Source organism: Callithrix jacchus, chromosome 14 (assembly GCF_049354715.1).
Source record: "Callithrix jacchus isolate 240 chromosome 14, calJac240_pri, whole genome shotgun sequence".
In the NCBI taxonomy this organism is placed as follows: Eukaryota; Metazoa; Chordata; class Mammalia; order Primates; family Cebidae; genus Callithrix; species Callithrix jacchus.
Genome location: NC_133515.1, coordinates 70667530 through 70682907, shown reverse-complemented (window position 1 = coordinate 70682907; position 15378 = coordinate 70667530). Strand labels below are relative to the sequence as shown.

General features: G+C 42.8%; 1 non-coding gene across 1 annotated transcript; it reads right to left on the bottom strand.

Moving 5' to 3' along the window:
• Positions 1-6423: 6423 nt before the first annotated feature.
• LOC118147564 (U6 spliceosomal RNA) lies at positions 6424-6530 on the bottom strand. Its single transcript, XR_004734015.1, has one exon. It is a non-coding gene; the product is annotated as a U6 spliceosomal RNA (small nuclear RNA).
• Between the last annotated feature and the right edge of the window lie 8848 nt (positions 6531-15378).

The following is a 15378-nucleotide window of genomic DNA, read 5'->3' as shown; positions in this document are numbered from 1 at the left end:
AAATCTGCAAAGACTTCAGATATTGGAGTTGTCAGATCCAACATCAAATTACTATTTAAAATATTTAAAGAAATAAAAGGACGATTTCAAAATATGAGCAAGGAACAAAAGACTATAAAAATAGTTAAGCCAATATGACAAAGAGCCAAATAGAATTTCTAGAGATGAAAATTTTAATCATTGAAATTGAAAACTCAATAGATGGATTAAGACTCAGAATAGAAACAGCTGAGAAGAGAATTTGTAGAAGAGTCTAGCCCAGCCTTATAATCACATAGCTCCAGTTTTGTAGAGGGCCATTTCAAAATTCCAAATGTGTTCGAGCTAAATCTTCTCTGCTTCTCCAGCTCAGGCCTGCCTCAAGCATTAGAGCCAGAAGTGGAAGAGGCAGCCTTGTCAGCCACTTCTCTGTTCCCACACTACCTCCTGAACTTCCTAACTGCTGTTTCTGACCTCTCTACCCTGTACCAGTGGGGAAAGAGGATCAGGAGAAAAGGCAGTCTTTTATATTTGGTACGGTGTCCTCTGGCATCAGTGACCTTTGGGAATAGAGAATGCCCAATGCTGACTCTTTCTCCCAGGATATTTTCACTGAAGTCACCCCTCTCTCTTCACCTACTCTGATTGCACTACCCTGATGCAGGCAACACTGCTCTGGCTGTCAGCTTTTGATGACTTCCTCTATTTGGGATTCTAGGGGTTCCTTCACTCCTTGAGGAGCAAGGAGGCAAGATTCCTCATCTGATCATCCCAGGTGCAATGGTTTGAATGTCCCTTCCAAAGCTCATGTTGAAATTTAATTGCCATTAATCCAGATTAGGTAATGCATTAGTGCCATCATCTCAGCAGTGGATTTGTTATAGGCTTGCAGGCTCCCTTTTCTCTCCGTCTCTTGCACTCTCTTGCTCTTCCACCTTTTGACAAGGGGTAATGCAGCACAAAGGCCTTGACCAGATGCAGCCCCACAGTCTTGGACTTCCCAGCCTCTAGAACCATGAGCCAAAGATCTTTTCTTCATACATTACTCAATCTGTGGTATTCTGTCACAGCTATGGAAAACAGACTACAAAAATTGGTACCAAGAAGTGGAGCTATTGCTATAACAAATACTTGAACATTTGTGTCTTTGGAACTGGGTGATGGTTAGAGGCTTGAAGAATTTGGAGGACCAGGCTAGAAAAATCCTGGATTGTTGTGAATGGCGCATAAAGAGAGATTCTGGTGAGGACTCAGGAGAAGAGCTGTAGGGAACCTATTAGAGATTAATTGAGGGCTGTGATCAGAACATTGGTAGAAACATGAATGGTAATGGCCATTCTTACGAGGTTTCAGATGGAAATGAGGAAGAAGGTGATGGAAACTGAAGCAAAGGCCATTCTTGTTACACAGTTGCAAAAATCTGGCAAAATTGTGTCCGTGCACTAGGACTTTACAGAATACAGATCTTAAGAGCAATGAACTAGGACATCTGGCAGAAAAAGAAATATCTAAACAGCAAAACATCTGGGCTGCTTTGTGTCTACTTTTAGTCACATACAGTGAGATGCAAGAGGAAAGACATGAACTTAAAGATGGAATTTATAATTTTATTTTGGAGATGGAGTCTCGCTCTGTTGCCCAGGCTGGAGTGCAGTGGCAAAATCTCAGCTCACTGCAACATCTGCCTCCCAGATTCAGGTGATTCTCCTGCCTCAACCTCTCTAGCAGCTGGGATTACAGGTGCATGCCACCACGCCCAGCTAATATTTATATTTTTAGTAGAGATGGGGTTTCACCAAGTTGGCCAGGCTGGTCTCAAATTCCTTACCTCAACTGATCCATTTGCCTTGGCCTCCCAAAGTGTTGGGATTACAGGTGTGAGCCACTGCGCCCAGCCAGGAATTTATAATTAAAATTGAAGCAGAATAGAAAGATTAGGAAAATTTGCAGGCTTGTCGTGTAGAGAGGGTGAAAGGACATGTTTTAGGACCGCAAACCAATGCTGTGGCCAAACAACCATTTGCTAAAGAGATTACCATAGATAGATGGGAGCCAGGTGCTAGTTATCAAAACAATAGGAAAAAGACCCATGAAGGCATCTCAGAGATCTACAAGGCTGCCCCTCATAGCACAGGCCCAGAGCTGTAGGAGGGTAGAACGGTTTCAGGGAATAGGCCTGGGACACCTTCCACAGGCTGGCTTCCCAGGGCTCTCTGAGGTCTCTGATCCCCATAAGCTTCCTAAGCTGCCCCATCTATGGCTCCAGGAGGCCCAGGTGTGGCTCCACCCACTGCTTCAGAATCTGAGTGGGCAGCCTTGACAACATCCACATATGGCTAATTCAACAGATGCACCGAATGCAAGAGTTATAAGGGCATAGCTTCCTCTACCGAGATTCCAAAGGATGTCATAGACATCTGTGGTCCAGGCAGAGATTTGTCATGGGGCTAAGCCACTGCAGGTTCCCCACTAAGGTGATGCCTAGTGGAGCTGTGGGAGAAGGACCACCACTGAGGCTCCAGAACTGTAGAGCTACAAATGTACAATGCCAGCCTGAGAGAGTCACAAGCACAAGACTTCAACCTGTGAGAGCTGCTGAGTGGACTGAGTCTACAAAAGCCACAGGGGTGGGGATGCCCGAGGCTTTGGGGGCCAACCCCCACATCAGTATGTCTAGAGTGTGGGACATGAAGTCAAAGGAGATTATTCCTTAAGACTTAATGTTGTTTTTTTCTGTTAGGTTTTAGACTTGCTTAGGACCAGTTAACCTTCCTTTTTTGTCTATTTCTTCCTTCTAGAATGGGAATGTATATTTTATGCATGTCCCACCATTGTATTTTGGAAAAAGATAATGTTGTGATTTCCCAGGCTCACAGCTGGAAGGAATTTGTCTCAGAATGAATTGTGCCTTGCGTTTCATTCATATATAATTTATTTCATTTTATTTATTTACTGAGACAGGGTTTCACTCCTGTCACCCAGGCTAGAGTGCAGTGGCATGATCTCAGCTCTCTGATACCTCCACCTCCTGAGTTCAGGCAATTCTTTTGCTTCAGCCTCCAGCATAGCTGGAAACAAGCATGTGCCACCACACCCAGCTAATTTTTGTATGTTTTTTAGAGACGGAGTTTCACCATGTTGTTCTGGTTGGTCTCAAACACCTGAGCTCAAGTGATGTGCTTGCCTCAGCCTCCCAAAGTACTGGGATTACAGGTGTAAGCCACCATACCTGGCCTTCATTCATATCTAATTTAGATGAGACTCTGTACTTCAGAATTTTGAGTTGATGCTGAAATTAAGACTTTTGGGACTTTTGTGATAGAATGAAAGTATTTTGTAGGTGAGAAGGACATGAAATTTGAGGGGCCAGGGATGGAGTGCTATGGTTTAAATATCCCTTCCAAAACTCATGTTGAAATTTTTTTCCAATTACCCAGTTTCAGGTATTCATGTTGAAATTTCATTGCCAGTGTAACAGTGTTGAAAGGTGGGAACTTCAAGAGGCATTAGTTCTCATGAGCTGATTAATGCAAATCATAGGAGTTCGGCTCCCTTTCTCTGTCTCATGAACTCTCTTGCCCTTCCACCTTCTGCCAGGGGAAAAAACGGCAAGACCCCCTCCCCAGATGTGGCCTCTCCACCTTGAACGTCCTAGCCTCCGGAACCATGAGCCAAATAAATCTCTTTTCTTTATAAATCACTCAATGTGGTATTCTATTATAGCAACAGAAAACAAACTGAGGATGGGTTTGGTGGCTCATGCCTGTAATTCCAACACTTTGGGAGATTGAGGCAGGCGAATCACTTCAGGTAAGGAGTTTGAGACCAGCCTGACCAACATGGTGAAACCCCGTATCTACTAAAAATACAAAAATTAGCCAGCCAGGCATGGTGGCACATGCCTGTAATCCCAGCTACTTGGAGGCTAAGACAGGAGAATTGCTTGATCTGGGAGGCGGAGTTTGCAGTGAGCTGAGATAGGACCACTGCACTCCAGCCTGGGCAACAGAGTGAGACTCTGTCTCAAAAAAACAAACAGACAAATAAACTGAGACACCAGACAAGCACCTTTTGTGGATTCCACTTTGTTCCCTGGAACATATTTTTCTTTACCCACTATAAATGAAAGTCCACCAACCTGGCCAATATGGTAAAACCTCGTCTCTACTGAAAACGCAAAAATTAGCTGGGCGTGACGGCAGGCACCTGTAGTCCCCATTACTCAGGAGGCTGACGCTGAAGAATGCCTTGAACCTGGGAAGCAGAGGCTGTAGTGAGCTGAGATCACGCCACTGCACTCCAGGCTGGGCGACAGCGAGACTCTGCCTTGAAAAGAAAAGAATCTAGTTTACACCCAGTGTGACCTTGCAAACAAGCGAACTTTAGCCATTTTTTCTACCTTCATACTTGGCAAGGATCAGACCCAAGTCTTTCTTCCTAAAACTCCAGGGAACAAATTCTGGGAGGTCTCCTTGAGGCACCTTTTCTTTGGCTTAAGGTGGAGAGGAGGCACTTCTCTCCCTGCTCCCCTGTGAAAGTCAAGGGAGGAGAAAGCACTTTCTAAAGAAACCCTCACTCTCTGTCTTTCTACTTCAACCTCCTTATACTTTCAAGGTCAATGGTGGGTTCAGGAAAGCCAGAAGTGTGTTCATGATCTTAACAGGTCCACAGTGACTGCGGCAGTACTGGTGCACAATGGATCGGTCTTAGCTTTTGGGGCCTGACTAAAACAGAGAGAGAGAAATGCCATTTGAGCATGTGGTTCCATTGGATTTTATCCCAAATAATCAAAATCATTATGCTTTTAAAAGAAGTAGAAAAATGCAAATAAGATGTTTCAGTTTCTTTGAATTCAAAAATTCAAAGCTAAAAATGCAAACCACAGAGGGGGAAAAGATACTTACAATGCATATTACAAAGAGCTTATGTTCAGAATACATAAAGAATTCCTATAAACCAGTAGAAATATGGGCAAAATCTTGAACATGCTCTTCACAAAAGAGAATAGTCAAATGACCAATGAACAGAAAAATGTGCTCAAACTAATTAGAAATCAGGGAGAAGCAAATTTTTTTTCTTTTTTTGCTTGGCTCACTGCAACTTCTGCCTTCCAGGTTCGAGTGATTCTTCTGATTCTTGAGTAGCTGGGACTACAAGCATGTGCCACCATGCCCAGCTAATTTTTGTATTTTTAGTAGAGACAGGGTTTCACCATATTGACCATTCTGGTCTCGAACTCCTTATCTTTTGATCCACCCACCTTAGCTTCCTAAAGTGCTGGGATTACAGGCGTGAGCTACTGTGCCCTACCCACAAATTTAAAATTGAGACCTAGCATTAAGTACTCACTAGAATGCCTAAGGTTAAAAGCAGAAAACAATACTAACTGTTGATGAGAATACAGGGCAGATGAAACTTTTCTAGATCAGTGGAGTGGAAGTATAAATTGATCCAACCATATTGGAAAACTGCCAGGAGTAGCTATTAAGTCTGAACTTTTGACTTAATAACTTCATTCCTAGGTATTTACTTAATAGGGCATATATGTGGTGTACTAAAAGATATATTCATGAATGATTATAGCAGTATCATTCATTATAGCCCCAAACTGGAAACAATCCAAATATTTATAGATAATAGAATGGATGCATCCATTGTACTGTTTTCATAAAATGCAATGCTATGTAGGAATAGACATTAAGGTACTGTTACCCACATAAATGCAAGCAAATCTCACTTAAATAAAAGAAGCTGAACACAAAAATATCCATAATGCATGATTTCATTTATTTATTTATCTTTTTTTTTTTTTTTAAATTGAGACGGACTTTTGCTCTTGTTACCCAGGCTGGAGTGCAATGGTGCGATCTTGGCTCACCGCAACCTCCACCTCCTGGGTTCAGGCAATTCTCCTGCCTCAGCCTCCTGAGTAGCTGGGATTGCAGGCACGTGCCACCATGCCCAGCTAATTTTTTGTATTTTTAGTAAAGATGGGGTTTCACCATGTTGGCCAGGATGGTCTCGATCTCTTTTTTTTTTTTTTTTTTTTTTTTTTTTTTTTTTTGAGATAGAGTTTCGCTCTTGTTACCCAGGCTGGAGTGCAATGGCGCGATCTCGGCTCACTGCAATCTCCGCCTCCTGGGTTCAGGCAATTCTCCTGCCTCAGCCTCCCGAGCAGCTGGGATTACAGGCACGCACCACCGTGCCCAGCTAATTTTTTGTAATTTTAGTAGAGACGGGGTTTCACCATGTTGACCAAGATGGTCTCGATCTGTTGACCTCGTGATCCACCCGCCTCGGCCTCCGAAAGTGCTGGGATTACAGGCTTGAGCCACCGCGCCCGGCCGATGGTCTCGATCTCTTGACCTCATGATCCACCCGCCTCGGCCTCCCAAAGTGCTGGGATTACAGGCATGAGCCACCGCGCCCAGCCCTATTTATCTTTTTTTTTATGAATGTTTCATAAATTTGCATGTCATCCTTGCACAGGGACCATGCTACTCTTCTCTGTATACTTGATTCCATTTATATAAAGTTTGTAAACAGACAAATAGATGGTATTAAAAATCAAGAGAGTGAGACTGGGCGTGGTGGCTCACGCCTGTGATCCCAGCAATTTGGGAGGCTGAGGCAGGCAGGTCACCTGAGTTCAGGAGTTTCAGACCAGCCTGACCAACATGGAGAAACCCCATATGTACTAAAAATACAAAATTAGCCAGGTGTGGTGGCACTTGCCTGTAATCCCAGCTACTGGGGGGCCTGGGGCAGGAGAATTGCTTGAACCCAGGAGGCAGAGATTGCAGTGAGCCGAGATGGCACCATTACAATCCAGCCTGGGCAAGAAGAGAGAAACTCCAACTCAAAAAAAAAAAAAAAATCAAGAGGGTGATTTCCTTTGGGGAAGAGGGAGAGAATAGTTATTGGAAGGGGGCAGAAGGGGGAGTTCTGGGGTCCCAGTCATTTCCAATTTCATGCCTTGTTGGTGGTTACATGGTGTGTACACTTTGTGATAATTCATTGAGCTGTATACACTTATGATTGGTCATTTTTTGGTATCCATTTTATACTTCAATAGAAAAAATAGATTTTGCTTTTTTTGAGAGGTGAGTCTTGCTCTGTTGCCAGGCTGGAGTGCAGTGGCACCATCTCAGCTCACTGCAGTCTCCGCCCCCCGCCTCCCGAGTAGCTGAAACTACAGGTGTGAGCCATCACACTCAGCTAATTTTTGTATTTTTAGTAGGGGCGGGGTTTCACCATGTTGACCAGGATGGTCTTGATCTCTTGACCTCATGATCTGCCCACCTCAGCCTACCAAAGTGCTGGGATTACAGGTGTGAGCCACCATGCCTGGTCGAAAAAGTAGATTTAAAGGGAAAACAAAAACCAGAAATGTCTTAAAACCTCTGCTGTAAGAAGATAAAGATGAAATACGAGTACAGGAACAACACTGGTTTTGAATCTGTGTTGTATCCTTGCTAGATTAATGACATTAAACTTATCAGTGTCACTGATCACTTGATCATACTTGATGTCTCTGAGCCTCAGTTTCTTCATTTATGAAATAGGAATGTTGTTACAATACTTTCTTAGAGGACTGTCGTTGTGAAGGTCAAATGAGAGAATGTGTACCAATGTGCCTAAGAAACTATAACATTTGTGTTTGAGTAAGCATGCCAAAAAAAACTATAACAAACATCACATATAATACATATATTAAATGACAAAAAATTCAAGGCCATTTTTCCTTCATAATTTGTTCTCTCAAGAAATCATCTATCCCAAGCCCAGCTGCTTTCTTTTTGAGACAGGATGTTTCTGTCTGTGTTACCCAGACTAGAGTGCAGTGGTGCTACCACAGCTTACTGCAGCCTACACCTCCCAAGCTCAAGTCATCCTTCCACCTCAGCCTTCCAAGTAGCTGGGACTGTAAGTGCACACCACCACATCTGACTAAGGATTTATTTTTTTAGAGATAGGATCTCTGCCATGGGAAGGTATAAAAAAAAAAACAAAAAAACACATAGGCTTTCCTTGCTGGGCAAGGTGGCTCATGCCTGTAATCCCAGCACGTTGGGAGGCTGAGGCAGGTGGATCACAAGGTCAGGAGTTCAAGACCAGCCTGGCCAACATGGTGAAACCCCATCTCTACTAAATACAAAAATTAACCTGGCAGAGTGGTGGGTGCCTGTAATCGCAGCTACTCGAGAGGCTGAGGCAGGAGACTTGCTTGAACCTGGAAGACGAAGGTTGCAGTGAGCCAAGAACGTGCCACCGCAGTCTAGCCTGGGCGACAGAGCAAATCTCCATCTCAAAAAAAAAAAAAGAGATAGGAACCTCCTTTCTTGCCCAGGCTGGTCTTGAACTTCTGGGCTCAAGCTATCCTCTTGAGTTGGCCTTCCAAAGGACTGGGATTATAGGCATGAACCACTGCACCCAGCCCCTGCAGCTGCATTTTTTTAAAAAGAAAAGAAATAATCTAACATCCAACTAAGGATCAGGTAACAAAGGCCTCCCATACTGTTTAATCTTCATGAGTCATCAACAGATGTACTATATAGCCATGCAGATATGCTAGTCTACAGATAAACTTAGAAGCTTTTCATGGCAATAAAATATTGGCATCTTGATACAATTGACTTGTCTCAATGGACAAGTGTAGGAAGCCTTTTTCTTTTAATTCGGTTGTCTCAGTTACAACTATTTTGGTTGCAAATAATCGAAACCAACTCAAGCTAATTTAAGCAAAAAAGAATGTGGAGATATCTCACAAAACTCAAGGGTGTAAAGTAGTTGAGCTTCTGAAATCAGAAACTACTCAGCCTTAAAGAATTCAGGCAGAGCTGGCTCCCTTCTCTCAGCTCTGCTCCTTTAAGGCTCTCTGCTTCATTCTTCTCTCACAACTAACTGGCTCTCTCTCCTTCCCTGGGCACAGAATGGGGAAAGGTGGCCTGAAAGCACTCTAAGTTGACAGCCTTTCCTCTCAAAAGACCAGCTTAGCCTGATAGACATTTTCTTGGCCTCGAATCAAAATACCCAGGAAGAAACAGTTTGGCTTGGCTTAGGAAAAGTGATCACCGTGGTCTGGTCAAATGACCAGATGTACAGTGTCATTTAGTACCAATGTGTCTGTTGGAGACCCATCCCACGGGAGAGTGGGTAAAATTCTCAGAGGAAGGGGGTTATGATCTGGGAATATACCCACAAAATTTTTTCTCTAGATTTAACTGTAGTAGTTGCATCAATCAAGCTGCCTGCCTTCTGTATCTTTTCTGTACTTTGAGAGTTGTTTCCACAACCCTCAGAGAGATGACATGGCCCTTGCTATCTAGGTGACAGTTGATCGGGCCAGGGATTAATATCTAACCCATTATAGGCCAGTTATATTTCTTCTGCCAGAAATTTGGAAATGGGATGTGTACGCTGAGTCAGCTACCCATGGGTCTTTGGTAAGGTAGGAAGTGGATGCTGGAGTAGCCATGCTGATACACATACAGAGAAGAGAAACCAGCCTCCATCCACATAGTGAGGCGGAATCAGCTGGACAGAGAAATGGAGAGAAGAGAGATTATGTCAGCTTTTAGAAAAAGAGACTGGTTTCTGACCTTCCAGTTTCCACTTTCAGAGCCATGCAGTCTTAATCACTAACTTGCAGTTGGGTTCACTGAAATCCTCCAGTCTGCTTATTATAGATGCCTATGGAGCTAAACTGACTTAAGTAGATTTATGCTCACTGTAACCAGAGGATCTGAATGAATTTGAAAATATCAATGCATAGTGAGAGTCCTTTCTACCCCACACAGAAATGAAGTCATTTGCTTTGAGCTTTAGCCATAGTTGTACAAAAGCAATTGTTCTTTCTGGATTTTCCTATAAATAATCAACAAGATATGAATGGGTACCTACCATGTGTAGCATTAAAAAGCCATAACAGAAGTATGATACCTGTCCCCAGCCTCTAGGACTACAGTCTAATTGAGAAGAGACTACATAATATAACTAATACAATTAGAGACTAGCACAAAACTGTATATAATTAGGTATAAAACTGCACAGCACCGAAACATTACTACTGTAGTTCAGGAAAGAGAGGAGATCCTGTAATCAGCAGAGACAAGCAGGAGGGAGAGAGGGGACTATAGTGAGCAAACTAGCAGGATTGCAGAAGGTAGTTTAGGTCGTTAATTGGTAGGAAATTTGCTTAAAAATATTTCTCCCATGTCTGATTACTAGCTCCTAGTTCGTGTTGAGTTCTCTTGAAGTATTGGGAAATTATAAGACACATTGCCTTAATTGAAGTTGTTCTTCTCTATAATCTTATAGCTTTTTCTGTCCAATCTACTTTTACTCCCATCAGCTTGATATACAGAGATTAGATTTCTGGGGCCATTCAGCTATTTGTCCCCATTGAGAAAGGTATTTTGCAAAAAACATTAGCAATCATGTCTAATGCCTTATGTTGGTTATTCTATATTGTACTGAATGATAGTGACTAATAGCAAATAAACCATAATACAGTTGCCCAAATATGAACAAACATGTGCATATTCACGTAGTAATTGAAATTCACAGAAGTGCTTAACTTTATGATATAATCACCCCACGGTAAGTAAATAAAAACAACACCACAAAGTTATTTAAAAGAAAATTGTTTCAGTGATTGTATATAATCTTCTAAAACACACAAAGAAATATGTCCAGGAGAAAGTAACAAAAATATACATACATTCTTTTATGACTTGTTATTATGAAATTATTATAATTCTAGAATTGACCTATACAGTTATGAACAACGATCTTTATTTGGTGTTTCCTTGCTATAAATAGTATGAATTTAGTACTGACAAAATCTCCAAAATAGTCGTCCTTAGTGGGTAGAGACAACTATGATAGAGTTTGAAAATTATACTCAATTTATTCATTTTTTGTTGTTTTTGGTGGTTTTCTTTTTTCTTTCTTTTTTTTTTTTTTTGAGACAGAGTCTCTCTCTGTTGCCTAGGTTGGAGCTCAGTGGCACGATATTGGCTCACTGCAACCTCCGCCTCCCAGGTTCAAGCGATTCTCATGCTTCAGTCTCCTGATTAGCTGGGATTACAGGTGAACACCACCATGTCCAGTTAATATTTTTCATTTTTAGTGAAACCGGGATTTTACCATGTTGGCTAGGCTGGTTCCAAACTCCTGACCTCAGGCAATCCACCTGCCTCGGCCTCCCTCCCAAAGCAATCCACAAATGCAAGCAGCTGCACCTGGCCCAATTTATTGCTGATAGTCAGTGGAGTTCCAAAATAATACAATGAAAAACAAGCTTTAGCAGATGGCTTTCTCCCTCTCTATAGCTATTTATTGGGTCAAATTTAACCTTAAAATATAGTGATGAATATAAATCCACGTAGAGAATTTTCACACCTAGTCTATCCATTTTGTATCCTTTTCTAAATAGTACTCTGAAAATAATTCTTTTTTAAAGTTTGGGGTACATACGAAGGTTTGTTACATAGCTGAATGCATCAAGGGGATTTGTTGTACATAGGTACATTATTGTCACCTAGGTATTAAGCCCAGTACTCAATAGTTATCTTTTCTGAAGAATTTTCTTTTGAGATAGGATTATGCTCTGTGACCCAGACTAGAGTGCAGTGGTACAATCATAGCTTACTGTAACCTCAGACCCCCAGACTCAAGCAATCCTCCTGCCTGAGCCTCCAGAGTGGCTGTGACCACAGATGCGCATCACCATACTTGGGTGATTTTTAAATTTTTTGTAGAGACTGGGTCTCATTATGTTGCCCAGGGTGGTCTCAAACTCCTGGGCTCAAGTGATCCCCCCTCCTTGGGCTCCAAAAGGACTAGGATTATAGGTATGAGCCACCATGCCCAGCCTGAAAATAATAATTATTATTTTTTTTTGAGATGGAGTTTCACTCTTGTCACCCAGGCTGGAGTGCAGTGACACAACCTTGGCTCACTACAACCTCCACCTCCCAGGTTCAAGCAATTCTCCTGCCTTAGCCTCTTCCAGTAGCTTGGGTTACAGGTGCCCACTACCATGCCCAGCTAATTTTTGTATTTTTTTGTATTTTTTGGTAGATGGGGTTTCACCACATTGGCCAGGCTAGTCTTGAACTCCTGACCTCAGGTGATCCGACCACCTCGGCCTCCCAAAGCTGGGATTATAGACATGAGCCACCACACCTGGCCAAGAATTATTCTTTTAATCTTTAATGTCTTATGTTATCTTTCCACTTCAAAGATAATGAGGGCTATTTCAGGACATTAGCTGTATTTTGTTTGTTTGTTTGTTTTGCCATTAAAAGTAATTGTGTTAGTGGAGAGAAAAAAAATGTTGGAAGGAAACATTGGCAAAACTGGCTAGATATGGGGAATTATAAATGAGGCTGAATGGGGAAATTGTTATGTTTTGACAGAGGTAATAAACTCAAGCGAGCTTTGGGAAGAAAAAATTTGGTTTGGGGTATATCAATCAGGATGCTTTTGGTTGCAAGTAACAGAAAATTCAACCAAAAGGCCAGGCGTGGGCTGGGCACAGTGGCTATGCCTGTAATTTCAGCCCTTCGGGATGCCAAGGTGGGCGGATCACCTGAGGTCAGGAGTTCGAGACCAACCTGGCCAGTATGGTGAAACCGCATCTCTACAAACAAACAAAAAGGCCAGGGGTGGTGGCTCAGACCTGTAATTTCAGCACTCTGGGAGGCTGAGGTGGGCCGAACACTTGAGGTCAAGAGTTCAAGACCAGCCTGGCCAACATGATGCAACCCATCTCTACTGAAAATACAAAAATTAGCTGGGCATGGTGACACATGCTTTTGGTCCCAGCTACTCAGGATCATGAAACAGAGAATCACTTGAACCCAGGAGGTAGAGGTTGTAGTGAGTGGAGATCATGCCACTGCACTCCAGCCTGGGCAACAGAGGGAGACCCTGTCTCCAAAAAAAAAAAAAAAAAAATTTTCAACCAAAAGAGGCATATATAATAAGGAAAATTACTATCACACTTAATAAGAGATTGAAGAGTACAGTGGTTCCAAGGTTGTTAATTTAATAGCTTGACAATATCATCAATTGTTAAGGTCCTTTCCACATTTTCACTCTTTCATGCACAGTGACTTGCTTCTTGTCCTCTAGTTTGGTCCCTTCGTGGTCACAAAGGCTGTCATAACTCCAAGTATCACATCCTTACAAAATAATAATTAAGAGCTAAAATTTGCATAGTACTTTTGATAGGCAAACTACCGCTCTACTTTTGGTCCTTACAGCAACCCTATGAGTTGATTCTATTATCCCCATTTTACAGATGAGGAAACCAAGATACAGGGATATTAAGTAATGTACGCAGAGTCACTAGGTAGTAAGTGGCATAACTGAGATACACTGCAGGAATCTGGGTCCAAGAAAAGAACAGTGAGTATCTTTTCTCATGGTCCTTATAAGAGCAAGGAACTCTTCAGGATCCTCCACCTCCAGCATATTTCCTGTCAAATGTAATTAGCCTCACAGGCACATTCCTAAACCAATCATCCAACAGGGGGAATGATGTTATCATAGATAGCTTAGACTAATTAAGGTTAATCTCTGGGGCTGGGGAGCAGCTCAGTCTCACCCAAAACATACCTCAATTAAGTGAGGTTCTATGGCAGGATACAAGATCGAGTTAGGGAGGCTGCCAGGAAGGCAACCAATAACGTCTACCACTGAGAGAAGTGCCATGGGATGTTGAAATGGACAAATCTGATAGGTAGCTGAGGACACATCAAGATGATGGGGCTGGTGCTCCACACTTGGGGCTCAGATGCATTGAGGCAGTAGTTGAAGTCTTGAGAGTGGGACACATTTTCAAGGAAGATGATATCAAAATCAGCAGGCTAAAAACTGAACCTTAAAAATTTGGTGGGAGGGGCTGGGCGCAGTGGCTCAGGCCTGTAATCCCAGCACTTGGGAGGCCGAGGAGGGCAGATCACCTGATGTCGGGAGTTCGAGACCAGTCTGACCAATGTGGAGAAACCCTGTCTCTAGTAAAAAATACAAAATTAGCCAGGCTTGGTGGTGGATGCCTATAAGCCCAGCTACTCAGGGGTCTGAGACAGGAGAATCCCTTGAACCCAGGAGATGGAGGTTGCGATGAGCTGAGATCAAACCGTTGCACTCCAGCCTAGGCAGCAAGAGTGAAACTCCCTCTCAAAAAAAAAAAAAAAAAAAAAAATGATGGGAGGGATAGTTGAAGCAATATAGCAAAATGTTCCAAATTGTGTAAGCTATGTGATAGGGTATATTATATAATTACTCTCTTTAGTTTTATGTGTGTCTGAAACTCAGAATAAAACATTTCGAAAACAAAACAAAACAAAATCAATCCCAAAGCCTTTGCAAACTCTCTTGTAATTTAACCCTTGTATAAGGTTTATATCTACCCCCACATTTTTGGACAAGTTCTGGTCCCAGGCAGGGAGAAGATAAGAAGCCTTAGAGTGCCCTGTCACTGGTTCATTTTCCAGCCATTTCTGCTGCTGGTTGGTTCTGGTAACTCAGCTGGGAGTCTCTTGGCAACCTCTCCTGTAAACTTTTTGTTGTTGTTGTTGTGACGAAGTCCCGCTCTGTTGCCCAGACTGGAGTGCCGCCCAGGCTGGAGTGCAGTGGCATGATCTCAGTTCATTGCAACCTCTGCTTCCTGGGTTCAAGCGATTCTCCTGCCTCAGCCTTCCGAATAGCTGGGATTACAGTCACGTGCCACCGTGCCCAGCTAATTTTTTGTATTTTTAGTAGAGACGGGGTTTCACCATGTTGACCAGGATGGTCTTGATCTCTTGACCTCGTGATCCACCCGCCTCAGTCTCCCAAAGTGCTGGGATTACAGGTGTTAGACACCGCACTTGGCCTTTTTTTTTTTTTTTTTTTTTTTTTTACTGAGACAGAGTCTTGCTCTGTTGCCTGGGCTAGAGTACAAAGGCGCAATCTTGTCTCCCGGTTCAAGCAGTTCTTCTGCCTCGGCCTCCCGAGCAGCTGGGACTACAGGCACTGGCCACCATGCTCAGCTAATTTTTGTATTTTTAGTAGAGACAGGGTTTCACCATATTGGCCAGACTGGTCTAGAACTCCTGACCTCGTGATCTGCCCACCTCGGCCTCCCAAAGTGCTGAGATTTCAGGCAATAGCCACCACGCCCAGCCCCTATAACCATTTCCATCTGGCCTCAGAGCCTGAACTTTTCAACCCTGATCTCCAATCTTCCCATGGCCAGGTCCTGATAAGATATCTGTCTCCAGACCAGTTATCTAATTGCGAGGATCTCTGCTTACTTGCCAGAATTAGGCCTCTAGGTAAAGGACATTAAATATCGGCCTTAATATGAAACCTTTTAAACTAATTGTACTGAAGTCCTGTATA